We start from the raw sequence: 19159 nt of genomic DNA, 5'->3' as shown, positions 1-19159 counted from the left end.
GGCCTAATAGTATTGAAGTTATGAGCAGGACACGAAAAGACAGACTGACAGATAGACATGAAGCCTATGACATAATACGTCCTGTCTTAAGACGGGCATATAAAAATTAACAAGAAACATATTGACGCAGGCGTCAAAAATCGGCCGCAAACCAATTTATATAACTGTTGAAGTTCCTTTCAGAAACTGAAATTTGCTGTTTTTAAAAATAAATTCTTCAGAAACTGAAATTTGCTGTTTTAAAAAAAAATTCTTATATTTATCTGTTAAAATATCCTCGTGACATGAAAAAAATGCATGCGACAATGCGGATTCCATAATGCATGTTCAGTATTATATGTTTAGGCAATATAAACTATGCAATAGTCCTCTGCGTCTCTGCACTCAGTTTGGTACAACTTGCTGTTTAAGTAGTTTTTACATTATAAAAGTACAAACTAAAGTTTAAACTTAGCTATAGTTTCACCTTAATAAAAACACAACAAATATTTAACATGTGAGGCTCCTCGCTCTCTCTTATAGGAGGTTACCCCCCCCTCCCCCCACACCCAACTCCTTCAAGATCCACCACTACACTTATTCTCTTTCAATCTCTTTGTTTTGGTGTTGAGATGTGGCGGGAAAATGTTTGGCACATTGTAAAACGCGCTCTATCCTAGTTTCCTGGACCAGCATGTCGTAATATTCTTTGTTTTTAAAAAATCAATATTTCATCATATTTTTGAAAAATATCCATAGGAAATGTTTTATATACACTTCATTTCAAATTTATACAGCAGATCCTGTTTTAAAAAGAGAAAGTAAAATTTTCGATTTACGTTACAACGTGGTTTTTGTTTTAGACTATGCCTAACACTCCAACTAATTTTCTCCGCACTTCAGTTATATCAGAGTTTGTCAATCAGGATTGGATGAAATTTTTACCCCATTATTTATAAAATTGAATTTTACGATTATTGTGCTTTTTCCTAAACATTTAGAAATCTTTGTTTAATATTAAAACGCTGGCGATATGATGTTGAATATTTTTATTTAAATTGCTAGCTCCGCAGAAACGCACAGGGACTTCAAACTTTCATATCATATAACCGACCGCCTCCTGGCGGCCGGTAATAATTTAACGTTGCGTGAAAAACAACAAAGCTCTAATAAAGATTATGACTCCAGAATGCTTTCTATGATTTTTTTAAGTTCTTCTATTTATTTTTAGAGCCGAAATCCTTCTTGAAATAGATATACTATTGAAGAAATGTTGCTTTGCTGAATGTCAAAACCCCAAGTGTGAAGAGTTATTGTTCTTTGTATAAATATGCGAAAATATGACATGAAAAAAATTAATAAGGCAGTTCTCTTCAATTTTTAAAAATTTTTATTATACAATTAAAAGCATTGACCAAAATAAGATTTTTAAAGTTGTAAATCAGCAATTTTAAATTATTCTGAATTTTTTTTTTTTTTTTTTTTTGGAAGAATATTATAAAAAAAACTTATATTTATTCCTTTTGCTAAACATTTCATATATATATACTTCTCAACACATTGTATAAGTGTAGAAGAGCTTGTGCTACACTTGTGTGAAATAGCAATTGCATTCATACATGTAGCAGAAGTAGTTGCGTCTATAGTCTTATGAACGCAATTGATGACTGCATGTTCATAATTGGAGAAAGCAGTGGATATGCAAATATAAATAAATAGCATCAATGCCATTGCTTTACCAAGCAAAAATGTCAATTTAACTTGTTTTAACACTGAAGGTTTTTCATAGTGGGAGAAAGCAGTGGATATGCAAATATAAATAAATAGCATTAATGCCAAATATGTTTTACCAAGCAACAATGTCAATTTAACTTGTTTTATAATTAACATTGAAGGTTTGATCCTGATATTTACAGTCTTCAGCTTTTTATGTCAAGTAATAACTGCCATATGATATATGATTTATAAAATATTTAACATACCAATGTTGCCAAGTATTCCATCATATCTAAATGACTTATAAATCCAAATACACCAGTAGTTCTTCAATGTGTTGTGCCCATAATTTGTGATCCCCAGTGTAAGTTCTTGAAGTATCATTATCCTTTGTCTGAAATATTTCAATAATTTATTGTATACAGTGGACCCTCATTCATCCGGACGATTTGACTTCCAGTTCTCAGTGAAATCCGTTCATTTTTCATGAAAAATCAGTAAATGTTGATGAAATTGAATATGTTCCCAAGCATTAACCACTTTATTTTTTGTGTATAAAATAATTGGTTAAAAATCTCTGTCCAGAATTAAATTCGTGTCCGTTAATGAGTGGGAACAGTATTCATTTTTTATAAATAGTAAGTCCGGAAATGAAAATTATGCAACATTATTTTACGCTGATTTTACAGTCAGTATTTATGTAGGGAACAAATAATATTAACAGCTGTTTTAACATGTAAACACAAACAAAATCATACAAGATAAAATCCACATATGCTTATAAATAATTATCTTTCAAGTTTATAAAATCCTTTTAATCTAGTGTCAGGAATTTCATTGATAGCATGGTTCAGAATGTACGTATATAGCGTTTTAATCCTTCCTCAATATATATGTGCATTTGATGGTGACCTGATAAAGGATACATACATATGTTTTTTAAATAATCTTTTAAGTTATGCTTTTATTCAAAAGTAGTGAAACTTTACAAGTATATAACTGCCCCTGCGAAATGATCAAGAATAATTCTTTATGATTTATATTCTTGAATCAGCTCATGAATTGTTGAAGTTAAAATTGCATGGACACTCATGATTTCAAGGATTTTATTCATGAAAACCAAGTTCAAGAATATTCAAGAATTATTTGTTGTTCATGAACAAACTTGGATTTTTTAATTGCCTGCAAAATGATCAAGAATAATTCTTGAAATTTCAAGAAAACTTTATAAATTATATTCTTGAACCTTAATTCAAGAAAAGTTCATGAATGATATAAATAGGTTTAATGCATGAACTATTCATGAATAAAATGTAAAAAATATTTAGGAATGTTCATGAACTATTCATGAATGTTCTTGCTTTTTGTAAACAAAAATGTAATAAATTATGCAAAATGAAAAACTGTAAAAGAAACTATTTTAATAGTATCTTGAAAGATTTCACAGAATTATTTTTCCAATCATGGTAACAAAATATTTGTTCAAGTAAACAACTCTGATAAGTGATGTCGATAATAAATAAATTTTGTAGTTCATTCCTAGTAAAATTATGAAAAAATTTAATTCAAACGCAACTCTTTGCAGAATCCTCAACTTACTTGGTCAAGAGGAGTGTGGGTTCCTTATTCAGCGTATTTCAGAGTGTATGCTTAAAATGCAATGATTTTTAGATGGTGTCACTTTTATTTTAATCTCAGAGGCCTAAAAATAGAAAAAGGAAGCCATGGTGATAACACATGAATTAAATCTACGGTACGAAAGGGTGCAGAAATTGTTTCGATCAATTTGAAAACATAAACATATTATATCAAACTGAAGAAATTGATATGAACCTTTCTCTATCTCAACTAATAAAGTATTTTGATAATTTAAAACTAAAAATATTAACTGTAAATAACACTAGTAGACAAAGTACTATCCTGCATAATATTATGACTGTACACATCATCCATTGTTTACTTCCGGAAAATTTATTAGTTCGTACCTGATGAAATTCGGAAAAGTTCAGAAAGGTTTCCAGACTGAGCAATTATTAAAATTTCTCTTCAAATCAAATTAAATGAAAAATGAATGTATATATCTTTCATAGTTTTTTTTTTTTAGAATGTTAATGGAAAGATAAAAGTTGTTATTAAAACTCTACAAAAAAATCACATTTGTGAAATCTAGCATGAAGATTATTTTGACCCCGTCTTTCAGTACTGTCTCAGTACTTTGATTAATCCAAGTCTCACTGTCTGGCAGAAAAGTGTGTTTAGCAATTAGGGCATCAGCTAAAAGGGCTTTCAAGGGTTTTGAGAAGAAGTGGTCAAATAAAAATTAATAAAGTGCCACGCCACAGCATGATAAGCACGTCAAAAAATTACAATTACAATGTATCTTCAGGGCTCAACATTAACTTTAAAACTAGATGCTGTCATGAGACAGTAATACCCGCACTTAGGTGTTTGCCTCTAAATACACGCTCCTACATATTGGGCGGCTTTCCAAGGAAATAGTCAAAATAATTCTATAATTTACATGTATTAATCAAATTGATTATGAAATTCTCAGACCCTGTGATGACCTATAACTCAAAACCTCTTATATTTATTTTGTACATGCTTAATTCATTATATACCAGTCTGAATTTTATTAATGATGTAAATTCATGCACGGATCTGTCGGGGGGGGGGGGGGGGGGGGGTCCCCCCTGGAATTTACAAGGTTAAAAAATGTATACACTAAAACAAGGAAAAAGTTACAATGGACCCCCCTTGGAAAATGCAGATCCACCACTACCCCCACCCCACCTCCACGATATAGGTTTTTGACGTTTGGGTGAGATTTACTTTAGGGTTTTTTTTGGTTGTCAATTTCTGGGATAGGATTTTTTTTGACTGAGGTCAACCCCCCCCCCCCCCCCCCCCCCCCCCCCCCCCCCCCCCCCCCCCGAAAGAAAATTCTGGTATCCGCGTCTGAAGTTAGATTAGATTTTGATAAAACTTGCCATTATCTCCCCTTGGAAAAGAGTGTGGCCCTTCATTTGAAAAAAAATTGAATCCCCTTACCCGAGGATACTTTGTAGCAATTTTGGTTGAAATTGGCCCTGGTTTTTGAGAAAAAGATTAAAATGTGAAAAGTTTACAATGACAACATGGACAATGACAACAACAACAACAACAACGACAGACAACAGACAAATTTTTATAAGAAAAGCTCACTTTTAAGCCATTGGCTCAGATGAGCTAAAAATGAAAAACATTTTACAGATTCATTTTAGCTAAGTAAATATATTATCATGATTATGCATCTCGTAATTTATTTAGGGAAAGAACATTCTGATTAACAATCTGTTTAATGATTAAAAGGGATTATTTTGAAGAGGATCATTTGTGTTATACAGAAAAAGTCATTTAGTACGACTTCACGGATACTGCAAATTTACTAATATTTATCGAAGTTATCTTGTTTCCCGAGTTTTATAAATATACTGGAATTAAAGGCAAAGAATTATGCACCAAACAAAGATTTAAAACAGAAAGGGTAATTTTGACCATGACGTAGAAACTTCGACCAAGGTCACTGCACATCCACTGGAACTCTGTGAGTGAAGTAATAGCTAGAGAGGAGATTTACTCCGGACTAGGATTTTTCATATAATGCTGCTATGACCTTGACCTAGAAACCTGGTTTAAGGTCACTGCACATCGGTTACCCAAAGACACTCTCTAGTGAAGTATGAGGCAGTAAGGGCCAAGAAGAGAGAAGATATGCTTCGGACAAGGATTTTACATATAATTCACTTATGACCTTGAACTTTAGTATGAGGCAGTAAGGGCCAAGAAGAGAGAAGATATGCTTCGGACAAGGATTTTACATATAATTCACTTATGACCTTGAACTTTAACCTAAAAACCTGGTTCAAGGTCACTGCGTATCGGTTACCCAAAGGCACTCTGAAGGTGGAGGAAAGAGAAGAAATGCTTTGGACAAGGTTTTTTTTATATAATTCAGCTATAAACTTGACCTTTAACCAGGAAACCTGGTTCAAGGTCACTGCACATTGGTTACCCAAGGGCACTCTGTGGGTGAAGTATGAGCCAAATTGGGCCAAGAAGAGAGGAAGAAGGAGAGAAGATATGCTCCAGACAAGGATTTTTCATATAATTCTGTTATCACCTTGACCTTTAACCTAGAAACCTGGTTCAAGGTCACTGCACACCAGTTACCAATAGGCATTCTGTGGGTGAAGTATTAGCCATATTGGGCCAAGGAGAGAGAAGATATGCTTCGGAAAAGGATTTTTCATATAATTTAGCTTTGACCTTGACCTTTAACCTAAAAACCTGGTCCAAGGTCACTGCGCATTGATTACCCAAAGGCACTCTGTGGGTGAAGTATGAGCCAGATTGGGTGAAGGAGAGAGAAGAAATGCTTCGGACAAGGTTTTTTCATATAATTCAGCTATGAACTTGACCTTTAACCTAGAAACCTGGTTAAAAGTAACTGCACACCTTTTCCCAAAGGTACTCTGTTGGTGAAGTATGAGCCAGATTGGGTGAATGAGAGAGAAGATATGCTCTGGACAAGGATTTTTAATATAATTCAGCTATGACCTTGGCCTTTGACCTAGAATCTGAAACCTGGTTCAAGGTCACTGCACATCGGTTACCCAAAGGCACTCTGTGGGTTAAGTATGAGCCAGATTGGGCCAAGGAGAGAGAAGATATGCCCCAGACAAGATATCTCGGACGGACGGACAGACTGATCACTATAGGGGCCGGCCCGACATTAGCGGGGCCCTAATTACATATATGCATATGTAAAAAGTTTAAGAAGAGTTAGAAGTCTTAAGTCAGAGTTAGAGATAGAGTTCATGTTAGTTAGAGTTAGGAAATGCAGCTAGCAGACTGCATAGATGTTTAAATATACTGAAAGGTAAAAGAAACACACAAGAACATGATATGGTTAAATTTTCTGACTATGTGACCGAAACTTATGAAACTTGGTGAGATGTTTATTTTGGTCACTTTGCACTAAAATCACTAGACAAACTTACTCAACCATGAAATGTATTGCATCACGTAGGGGAAATGATTAAAAGTCAAAATAAAGTGCCCCGCCACAGCATGATACGCCCGTCAAATATTATTCAATAATCATGAATTGGTTAAGATGAAAGAAAATCAGGTAGCCTTGATTAACAGATTGACACAAATTTCAATTATCTAATTTCCATTTCTTATCATACATCTCTAAGAGACTTTACAGTGTAGGGATTGATTATAACAAATAATAACATCATATACTTCTAAACTATGTTAGAGCATAACAAATACCCATCGATCTGCAGCTTAAAATTGTTTATTGCATATTTTATGAAATAATGGAAATGCTAGTCAAAAATCAAACATAAATTATTCTTCAGACTATAAAATTTTAAGTGAGGCATGACTGCAAATTGTTGCAAATATATAAAAATTGAAATATAATTTTTTTTTTCAATGAACATGTATAATTAGTTTTAATCATATTGTACAATACTAATTTAGTTTAAATCATACACTACAACATAAATTTGTTTTAATTAATTACACCAACTGAAAGATCTTGGACTAGCCATCAAGAACTCTTAATTAACACAAGCAACCATGAGGCCATTTCTTTTTGCCCAACTCTCAAAGGATAAATTAAGATAACTCAGCATAAGATCTAAAGACCCTCTTAGCTCCCGACAATGAACTCATTAATTTCTCTCTAATTTGACATGCAAATTTCTGCTATCAAAATTCTTCTTAAAGCAATATGAGCTGTATTTTTGAGAATTTTATTTTGCTGGTAAAATGTGTTATTATGATTAATCTGTGTGTAATCTAAACCCTTATGATCTATAAAAACCAAAATAAAGTTTTAAAATGTTGCAGAAGAAATGTTTCTGTACAACCGAATATACAGTATTATATAAGAAATCATTATTGTACAGGACGACAATAATTCAATTTTGCTTCAATCAAAGCGTATAAAAAGTTCTTTCATAGCAAATATGAACAATTGAAGTTTATAAATGTTCTACTTTTCTGTCATTGACATAGTTAATTACAAATTTGCAAAAAAATTTTCCGATGTCAAACATGCAGCTCATATTGCTTTAACCAGTGCTTGATAATTATGCCCATGGGACAAACTGAATTCCTCTCAAAGCATAGACATTTGTTACAGATTGCTGTTAAGTATATAATGAAAAAATAAGTTTTTGCTTAATTTAACATCTTTTAATAAGGATACAACTATATTTTTATATTTTTTAGGATTATGAAATTTAGAATTTAAAAAAGTTAGTTAAAAAAAATAAATCACTTTAATTAAAGGTCACAGTCACCTTGAAATAGGCCCGGACAACCTTCTACTTTAGATTATACTTTTGCCAAAGCTCTAGGTCTAATAATGTTCTAGTTATGAGCTGGACAGGATTTTTCCATATTTGTTTATAGCATATTTGTTGCAAATAATAATATTTTTTTTTTCAATGAACACATATATTATTAGTTTTAATCATATTATACAATACTATTTTAGTGTTAACCATACACTAAAACATTAATTTGTTTAAATTAATTACACCAATTGAAAGATCTTGGACTAGCCATCAAGAATTCTTAATTAACACAAGCAACTATGAGGCCATTTCTTTTTGCCCAACTCTCAAGGGATAAATTAAGATAACTCAGCATCAGATCTAAAGACCCTCTTAGCTCCTGACAATAAACTCATTAATTTCTCTCTAATTTGACATGCAAATTTCTGCTATCGAAATTCTTCTTGACCAGTGCTTGATAATTATGCCCATGGGACAAACTGAATTCCTCTCCAAGCATAAACATTTGTTACAGATTGCTGTAAAGTATATAATGAAAAAATAAGTTTTACTTAATTTAACATCTTTTAATAAGGATACAACTATATTTTTACATTTTTTAGGATTATGAAATTGAGAATTTAAAAAAGTTAGTTTTTTAAAAAAAAATCACTTTAATTAAAGGTCACAGTGACCTTGAAATGGGCCGCGACACACCTTCTACTCTAGATGTATACTTTTGCCAAGTTTGAAAGCTCTAGGTCTTATAGTTTTCTAGTTATGAGCCGGACAGGATTTTTCCATATTTGGCTATAGCATCTTTATTTAAGGTCAGAGCGACCTACTTTTTGTGCGCGACACACCGTCTACCCAAGAAGTATCAGTTGACAAAGTTTGATAATCCTAGGCCTAATAGTATTCAAGTTATGAGCCGGACAGGAATGGACAGACGGACAGACGGACAGACGGACGGACGGACACGAAGCCTATAACATAATACGACCCGTCTTAAGACGGGCGTATAAAAACATGCATGCTAATGATGATAATTTTGTAACAAAATTTTATAGACTGAAGTACAATACTATGCATTAGAATTAAAGACATCCTTTTTGCATATTTGCAGTCAGTATAAATTTCTTGCAATCGTGGTATGGCTGATGGAATCTACTGTGGGTTTAGTAATTGAGTTCAACTGATATTTATACAGCAGACAAACATAATCACTTTTTTCACCCTAAACTGACAGAAACTCTATGCTCTAATTTGGGCCGCAAGCTTGGTCAGCTTACATTGATTTTACTCTCAAATGCACACGTACGAGTTGTTTCCCTTGCAGAAATTATTCCTGACTTGAAAATGCTTCTCAGGAATTCCTAAGATGTCCTAAGAATTCCTAAGATTTCCTCACAATCTGATTTGAGGAAATCCTAGGAGTAACAATCCTGGGATTTGATTTCAGGACATCCTAGGATCTCCCAGGACTTCTTTGTTAAACATTTCAAATCCAAATCTTGCCAGGACATTTCATTGTAAAGCCAGGAGTTAATCATTTTTATGATAATCCCATTTCCTAAGACTTTTGACTTAATGTTGGGACTTTTGTAAAAAAGACAAATTAAACTTTACAAACTTGTACATGCTAATAAATGTTAAAACAGAATGACAGTAAATTTTATTACTTTTAAAGTTTTAATGTATAATATCAAGAAAATCATAAAATGAATAATTTTCAATCATTACCTATTATACTTGATACATAGAAAGACACTGACCCTAGAACTATTCTTTAAATTAAATACTTTCTGAAATATTGATGCTGTCAGGGAGGAGTTATACATGTAATATGTTTTAAAGAAAAAATTGTTTACAGACAAACAATATTTCACCATTTTCAAATCACACATTTCTGAGTTGATTTTTATCCATAAGAATTAAATTCTACACTTAATCTTTAGATTGCTTCATTCATGGGAAACTGAGTGCAAGCATAGTTTTCCGAAAGCACTGGTCATACAAACTTGCAATCTTGCAATACAACATCAACAACTTTTTCTTTCTATCATGTCTATGTAGAAGTAATATTTTCCAGAATGTTTCACTGAAAATAAAGTGTTCCTCTTAACTTAAAGTTGGTTTTCAAATGGCTTTGAATTCAGAAGACCATACATGCAGAAGGATGGTGTGGTAAAATTTTCTTCATCTGTCAATTTAATTTTTCACTTCGCATTTCATTTCGACACAAAACATATATTCCTCAGAGCACGTTATAAGAAATGGCTCTCATATACCGTCATCACCTGCATACAGGTTATATATCTCTCAAGTGGTTACCAAACTATCAGCTTCAAAGTCACATGCCTGGCTAGAAGTATCTTTTTTTTGTATCTTCTTCTTTATCAGTGTCATTTGGTTCATCAAACTGTCTTTGACTTTACTATCTTTAACATCTTCATCAAAATCTGTATGATTTTGCTGTATATTCATCCATAACTGCCAGAGATACTATACAAAAGAAAAGTAAATATTGGGTCATTGAAAGAAGAGCACTACACAAATTTAAATACTACATAAACAGCATACTCAAGAAGCATGATTTGGTCTGTGACATTATACTTTCGTCACTTTCTGACTTAAAAAGCTTGGTATTTCAAATTTTGTTGGGTTAGAATTGTGTTGTAATGAGTTTGAGAATATAATTCCTCATATTTTTGATATTGAGTATTGCTTTTATTTAACGAGGAAAATCTAAAAAAAAACGCAGTAAAACTAATAGAGTTTCCTGAAAATTTTATCCACATAAACAGAGATCAAAAAAAATTTTTTAAAGGTTTTAACCAAATTCGAGTCGTTACATAACTATTAAATATGATAAAAATGCGCTTTCCCTATAGGATTTATTGCCAGATATACTAATTTTCATTCATTACTTAGCAATAAGATACTTACAGACATCGTGACAGGCTTGTAGATGCGAAGAAAAGTCGTTGTTTACAGCACAATGAGACAACTTCACGATCCGCCATATTTGTGTTTGGACGGTTTCCATGCAAATTGTTCTTGGCCTAAATGTATCATCGTGGTTCTTCGAAAATATTTTCTTCTGTAACACTTTCTGTTAGTAGAATTGGTTGATCAAGGATATTTATATTTTATTTTTCTAATATGCGGTTCGTTTGTGACTAATAATAACTTACGTGTTTTTTTAAACAAGATTCTCGGGAAAATGTCGGGATATTTCTTAAAGGTGTACAAAATACCCCAACACCGTATCTGCAGCATTCTCTCGCGCGAACTTCCGAGAGGTGGTACAAAAAAGTGATCTTCGATCAATTAGTACCCGGTGTATAAAATATATTTTACTGTCAACTCAGCTTTGAATATTAATTTGTCAGTAAATATTCGCTAAAATATATTTTCTTTTTGTAAAAAAAAAAAACGTAAATTCACATTAATCACAAATTATTTTCAAGAATTAAACAAACCGCATTTTCTTGGTGTGGCACGAAATAACTTTACACCGTCCTGTATCATCCTCTCGCGAGACCTCATCGAGAAGCGCAAAATAGGAGTTCAAGGAGCGGCAATGTTTAGAGAGACTGGTGAAATGTAATGAAATGCACAACTTACGCCCAAGATTGACTCTAATTCTTCACATAAACCATGTTCTTTTTCCCAAAAATCTTGGTTTCTCTAGGAGTGCAGTAAAGGGATTGTTGGAAGAAGTGTAGATATCATGGCCACAGGCCAGTGGGGTAAGTGGCGAGTGGTTCCTTTAATATGTATTTAAACACACAAATATTGTTTAATAGTTTAGTGTATGTGATGCATTGTATAATATTTCAATATTGAAACAGAAGAAACGATTTGAATATGTGTAAAAGGTTTTTGGGCATACTGTAATTCAGTCTAGTCCATGAAGATCAAACGTACACACACAATGAAATATTTCCAGGTTTAACATGTTAAGATTTAGTAAGCAGAAGACTTATAAACAAATATTTATTATCAGTTACTGTTAAATTTGCATTGAATGTTTTGACATGGTGTAAATTTTGGAATTATACTCTTAATTAAAGCCTCCATTGCATTGTTATCTTCTAGCTAGAACCTTGAAGCCTGGCAAGGATTATGAGACTGGAAATTCCCATTGAGACTTCCAAATGAAGAGAAAGTTTCAGGTATCTTGTAATCTTTTTTAAATTTTCTTTGTAAACTTGAAAGAATAGACGGATTTCACATTCCTAAGAGTTATCTCCGGTTGTCGGCGTAACACTCATTTTTTTCACTTTGTCCTTTGTAAGTTACCTGGAAATATTTTTATTTTCAGACATTTATATCTAACAATATCGGTCTGTAACTGTATTGCCAGAATATGGGGCAACTTTAAATATAATGAACAAATTCATTCATACTATATTTCTGAGATACTGACCCATAAAGTTGGTAAGGTAATAGAGGGGAAACAGTGTCTTACGCCGGTTGACCATGGATTGACCCCGCAAAGGGGAATAACTTTTGTAAATGTGAAAGTCGCCTATGAAAGTTTATGGTACATTTCGATCTCTGTAACTTATATTAAGTTGGGAAAACTGACGCAGATGTCGTAAAACTCATAAGATAATATTCACAAAATTTAGAACAGAAAAATGAAAAAATCAGCAAGAAATATCAATGACAGCCATCATTAAAATTAATTTCAGCTAGATTACAAAAGACTTATACAAATATGTACACGTCTTATAAAAAATTTTATTGATAACTTTGCAGACTGTTTAACTCGGACTAAGGGAAAAGAAGCAAATTACAACAAGGAGAATATTGCTGAGAAAGGTAAGCTGTTCAAATAAATAATGTTAATGTATGATTTTAATGTTCTGTTCACACGGAGAGTTTAATTCACAGTATTTTAATGCCAAGGAAATTGACTTCATACGACAGCTGTGGTAAAGCGGTTAACTATTGCAAATTAAAATTTTATTTTCTACAAAAAGGCTATTCAGTAAGATTATTATGACATCATTTGTAAATCATGTCATGTATGCAATTGATTAACATACCTTATTCCTTATGCAAGTGTGAATAAAATAAATCTTTTGAAAAAATGGTTCATCTTACTTGGGCAAACACATATTTTTATGGACTGGTAGAATCTGAAAGCTTGGTACATGTAGCATCTTTGGCTACTAAATTTTACAAGTTTGATTTTCATCCCTTAGAAATAATTACATATTTAGACTAAACAATGGAATACATTAAGTAAAATTTTATTTTAGCAAAGACAAGTGAAAAGTCGAGTGAAGAAAAAGCAAACAAGGCTTCACGATTTGCAACTAGGCCACTGGCGATGAAGAAGAAAAATGTACAGCTAAAGAAGATACCTTAGTGACCAACTAAAGCTGGGCAACTTATATTGGATTGACAAGGTGCAGGGGGGATATTAATTTGGGTCTGTTTATCTTTCTGTTTGTCTGTAACACTTTACATTTCCAAAAAGCCATCAGACATTGCAATGACATTTTATATTATAAATCATTTTGACGATCCCACTGCAGAACATGATTAATCATCAATACAAATTTAATATTGTTTATAAATTAAATATTACCCTTATATATTTTGAAGTGAAATGGTCAGAGGTCAAGGCCTCTTTTGGGGGCACATATTGTTTTTGCCTGTCTGTTTATCTGCCTATTGCCAATTTACCTTTTGCCATAACTTTTGAAAGAGATATAGATACTTCATATTGGGTATGCTTACTCCACTTTCAAACGAGACCAAGACCAATGACCTTGACTGTCATCGTTATGCTAAAATATAGCCTTATTGAATCTTTTACTTTTGAACCATAAGAGGTAGAGATTTTATATTGAGTATCCATACTCCACTAATTAAGTTCTTTTAAATTACATCAAGGTTAATGACCTTGTGACTTTGACCTATATGTTTTTGGTTTTTTTTTTTTCAAACTTTGTTGCCACCAGGTGCATACTGTTTTTGTTTTTTTTAGGGGGGGTGTTATGAATTAGTTCTGTTTGGTATCTGAATCTTTTATTGTACAGAATTCTTCAGAAGTGACGAACCCTGAGGGCCTCACCCCTACTCTCTACACTAGGTTGTTGATTTAAATATTTTTTTATTATTATTAATATTTGTCATTGTACATGTATATCATAAATATTCTATGAGAGCTGCTTCAGAATGTATTAACATAGTTTGAAAATAAGACAATCTGTTTCCCCCCTTGTGTGTAAATCATGATGTTGAATCATAACTGCACTATAATGTTACAGCAGTAAAATTGTAAAGAATTTGTTGTATCAGCATCAATTATTTTATGTATTATTTTTTCTGTGTGGCCATGAATTTTTATAATGCATACATTCATTAAATTTTTTTTCAGAGATCTAATAATTCTGCTTTGTTGCTATGTATGATTTATAAAAAAAAAAGATGTCCTAGGAGGCTAGGATATCCTAGGAAATCCTAGGAATTCCTGATTTCCTAGGACATTTTAAGTGTTGGGATTTTCCTGGGATATCCTGGGAAGTCTTGGTGTTTTGATTCCTGGGATTTTTTTAGAACCCCTGAATTGGGACTGTCCAAGGAAATCCCAGGAATTCCTGTTCCAAAAACATCTCAGGAAATCTTAGGAATAGTCCTAGGATTTTTTCAAGATATCCGAGGAATAAATCTTAGGATTGTCTTAGGATTTCTTAGGACATCTCAGGAATATTCTGCAAGGGTTGTGTAATGTTTTTAGCATGTTTACGCTAGGAAAATGTGGTAATATTTGTCGATACTTTTTTACAAAATATTCACAAGTACCAAACCTGAAAGGCTTCAATGGCGTCTAACAAGAAAAACAATTTCAAAAGATCTGCAAATAGGTGAAGCAAGTGACTCCTTTAACATAATAATACAATTAAATAAATTGTCTTAACACAAATACAGTATAGGGCCTGATAATGTTGTGTCCTGGTCCGAATGAGTCAGGGTTCGGATTGACCAGACATCGTCAAAAATGTCCATCCTCTAGATCAATCTAATTTCTTTTCAGTCAATCGAAAACATACGATGGGTTTCATAAATTATTTTAATTAATTGCCATTGTCAGTGTTGTTCTGTTGTATAGTGATTGCATCTTAACTACAACCATGACTCTCTAATGTTACAAGTACGATCGACTTACGATAGGGTGAGGTAAACAACTGAACAAATGGAAATAAATACAGTAATACTGGCATTACTATGATTACTGGTCAATATCGTAAGTTGTTTCGGCTAAAATTGGATTGAAGATCGTAAAAGTAATGCTAAGATTAAGAAATTCAATCTTTATAGTCTTGTCGTATTCGTGTTTATTTTGTAATTATTTTACCATCTTTGAGACGGTTTGTATTACAGTAATCGTGGTCCCAAAATGTGATTCATGTCATTCGACGCACCCTCTCAGTAGAAATTCATCCGCAACAACCATAATGTTTTTCTTGCGTAAAAATTAAACATAATATCGTTGTGTTGTAGTAGTATTAATTGAAAATACAATTGATTTGATTTTGTTATTCAAGCTTTTATTCATTGTGAAGGTTTTAAAAGAAATTGGTTTACAGCTGTTGCTATTTTCTATTGCGGATGCATCCACTGACACATGCGGTCGCGTAAACCTGACTCCTGACTGATCCCTATATGACGATCGGGCAAGTCCGACGCCATAAAAATGTCATTTGCGCAAATCATCAAAATGAATTTAAAGGTTTTCTTGAACATTATCTAAAAGTGTTGAATGTCGGATTCTATTCTTTGATGAATGAATAAAAGATGCTGCGTTTACGCGCGCTTTTCTCTTCGGCTGAGGTATCTATGGACGAGTTCATCGGTTACACTGAAGGGTGACACAGGATGACCTTTCGATAACTCTGCCGATTTTGATAGTGATTTTAATTGCACATGTACTAAAATTATGATCAATTCTACCCTTGTGAAGTCCATTATGGTCTCGTTATTTAAAAAAAAAAAACAAATTTGCTATGTCAATACTACAACTTGTTTCTGAATTGTACGGATGATTCTAATATTGGAAAGGTACACACGTACTACGAGGATTTTTTTAGGCCCCATCTCCCCCTCCACTTTGAAGTAATTGCAATTGTTACATGTATACGGGCCTATATCAAGTTATTCTAATTGCTTACAAGTTTAGCTTTTAAAAAAAGCTTGAGTCAGCCAGTGGATTTTTCTTCTCTCTGATAATGTTTTAAAGAATCATAGAGAACTGAAAAAAATGCCTTCAAAAAATTTTTACTTTTTGCCACAATCCAGATTATCAGATCATAGCTAGTTTATGAAAAACAAGCCAATTTACGGATAAAAAAACATGCGCAGATCGGGGGGGGGGGGGGGGGGGGGGTTCCAGGACAGGGCCATAGGGAGTTGTATGGTTTATGTATGACATTTAATTGCAAAAACTCAAAACCTTCTTGAGATATTGACTGGAAATGAAAGTTTAACACAGAGTCACACAGAAGTATGAATTTATGACATTGATGTTTGAACCTCAAAATGCACTGGGGTATTCCTTTTGCCATATATATGGTCATAAGGAGTTAATTGTGGTATAAAATTTCCTTGCAAAAGCTCATTGGCTTATAGAGATATTGCGTGAAAACAAGTGTTTAAATAGACAGAATTTCTGAATTTAATACTTTGACCTTTGACCTCAAAATCAAGAGGGTCTTCTAATGGCCATATAAGGTGTAAATAGTTGTGTAAAATTTCACTGCAAAAGATCAAAGACTTCATGCAATATTGCCGGGAAGTGAAAGTGTTACAGACAGAAAGAACTATAGATGGACGGACAGACAGACTGAAATTGATATTCTCTAGTTTCAGCGGGGGGCAACAAACAAGCAAGCTGAGTCAGGTTGTGTTCTTTCCGAAGTATCTGTTGTATGACTTAACAAGTCTGTCCGCTATTTAGCATCGGGATCGAAATGATTTGTAGTAAAAACAAAAGTAAAAGCAGTAAAAACTAAAAAGTAAAAAATATGTAATAAAGCAATGTTTGTGCTATAGATTTAAATACACAAGTAAAATACCTTCAAAATATTTTATAAAAGAGCTTCAATTTTCGCGTCAAACACTAAATTCATCCAACATTATAAAGTGTATGCTTCGCTGCGTAGAGCACATGATCAGGTGCGAACCAGTTAAATTACTGCGAACCAGTAAACTGTTTGAATTTATTTTACCTTCTATACAAAATAAGCATCAGGAAATTCCTTTTTGAGTTAAAGTTACAGATTACTTTGGTGTTGTATAGGGATTTGTTGGTTTACAATCTATAGTGATTTAACTGTAATAAAATTAGCAGGAGCAATTTACTGCAGAATTAGCAAATACATATAAACATGGCACAGTAAATTGTTAGTGAAAGTGACATTTCCAATTCTCATGAAAATCGTAAATGAAGCAACTGTGAGTTTTGCATGAATTGATACATAACTTATAATTGCATTGTACCAAATGCATTCCTTTTATTTCCTCGAATAAAAAGAAAATGACATGATTTTAGGGGTACATGATGGTAACTAAATACATGCTGTTTTAAACGGAGGAGCCCCTAAAATATATACATTCCGAGCTTTCAGAATACGAGAAAAAAAATGAATAATTAGAATTTTTTAAACAAATGCAAAATTGTTTAGACTGAGAGAGCCATGTAGTTGCCAAAAAATATTCCAAGCCATTCTTTCTTGTTTATCGGACTAAAAGAGATAATTAAATTTCCTCTCATCCCGATACGTAACCCCCCTTCCCTAAAATGAAACAGTGTTTTCCTTCAGAGTCGAGAATGTCAGTTGGTTCGTTTGTTCAGGTACATACAGGTCAGGACTGGTGTTGAAATCCATGATTAATCCATAACCTATTATAATGTAAACCAACAGTTATACGCGACATTTTTTTTATTCACAGGTCGTCATATAAATGAAAAAAAGATTAGTATGCGTCACTAAACTTTCATATATATAAATTTCTAAAAGTTGTGCCAATTAGAGTGTTCCTTCGAGCATCGAAGTGTGTACATGTATTAGTTTCTTTGGGTAAGGGGAGGTTCCAGTTTTTACTGCGTTGGATTTCCGGAATTTTACATTGCTTTTTTCGACACTTCATAATTTTTTTCTAACATTAATTATTTTCATTCTGGATTTTTACTCTATATTTCAAGCAATTTAAAGTTAACAAAGAAGATGGAATCATCATTTTAATAGAATATATTTGGTTAAATTAACACAAGTGAACTTGTGATGAAAATTTATTAAACGCAAAACAAACAATAAAAAGTTAAAGTTTGTATTTTGAAAAATAAATCAAATTAAATCACAGAAAACAAAGACAGGTTGAAAAGCTCACACACAGACACACACACAAACGTTTTGGAAACTCGGGACAGTCCAGAGTAAAACTGTATTTCTTGATGATGGAGTGAGTGTCCAGTACATGTTCACTTCCTGGATAGTCCACGGCGGATTTAAAAACTCTCTCACACAACATACGGGATTCACTCAAATTTCAATTAACACATTGTCACTGAGTGACAAATTCCTTTTTGACTATTAAAATTCAAATTGATAGGTTAATAATTAACTTAAGCATTTGTCAAAAATAAGGATTAAAAATAATTATTTTCATAAAATTATATTTTGTTTAAACAATATAAATCACTAGCAGTGCAAAGACAGACTATGAAGTGGAATCAGGCGAATTTTATTAAATCCTTTCAGAGCTCCAGATAAGGTGCGTATTTGCAGAAATACGCATATATTTTTACAAAATACGCATTGAAAATTAAAATAGAGCGTACAATTATGCATTAACAATCATAGACACGCATTACACCAAGAAAGTTAGTACTGTGTACAACAAGTTGAAGAATACAGGAATGACTTAATAATAAGAATAAAGGTTAACTCAGTGTTTGATTTTTCTCAAAACGAAGTACAGATTTAAAAGCCTTTAGTGACCAGGAATATTCCATTTGGGGAGGAAGAATCGGAGATTTAGATTAAAATCAATTTCTATGTAGAAAGACTATGCATTAGGCATTACTTTTTTTATTATGGGTT

The 19159-nt window shown here is 32.7% G+C and overlaps 2 long non-coding RNA genes across 4 annotated transcripts in view; one reads left to right on the top strand and one right to left on the bottom strand.

Moving 5' to 3' along the window:
• The window catches only part of LOC134230517 (uncharacterized), a 56105-nt gene that overhangs the window by 11361 nt on the left and 25585 nt on the right, over positions 1-19159 (bottom strand). For 2 of the 3 annotated variants that reach the window (XR_009984366.1, XR_009984367.1), the window contains exons 2-3: positions 3295-3397; positions 1962-2089 (exon numbers count right to left, since the gene is read on the bottom strand). This is a non-coding gene — a long non-coding RNA (uncharacterized LOC134230517). Of the gene's footprint in view, positions 1-1819; positions 2090-3294; positions 3398-19159 lie in introns of those variants that run through there. The other variant, XR_009984365.1, reaches the window with a different exon arrangement.
• LOC134230505 (uncharacterized) lies at positions 11740-14351 on the top strand. Its single transcript, XR_009984364.1, has 4 exons — positions 11740-11788; positions 12138-12214; positions 12804-12866; positions 13310-14351. It is a non-coding gene; the product is annotated as an uncharacterized LOC134230505 (long non-coding RNA).

This window comes from Saccostrea cucullata, unplaced genomic scaffold (assembly GCF_032062105.1).
Source record: "Saccostrea cucullata isolate Sc308-1 unplaced genomic scaffold, CSIRO_AGI_Scuc_v1 ctg1655, whole genome shotgun sequence".
Taxonomy (NCBI): Eukaryota; Metazoa; Mollusca; class Bivalvia; order Ostreida; family Ostreidae; genus Saccostrea; species Saccostrea cuccullata.
Note: the sequence above shows the minus strand (reverse complement) of the source record. Positions and strands in the feature narration are given on the sequence as shown.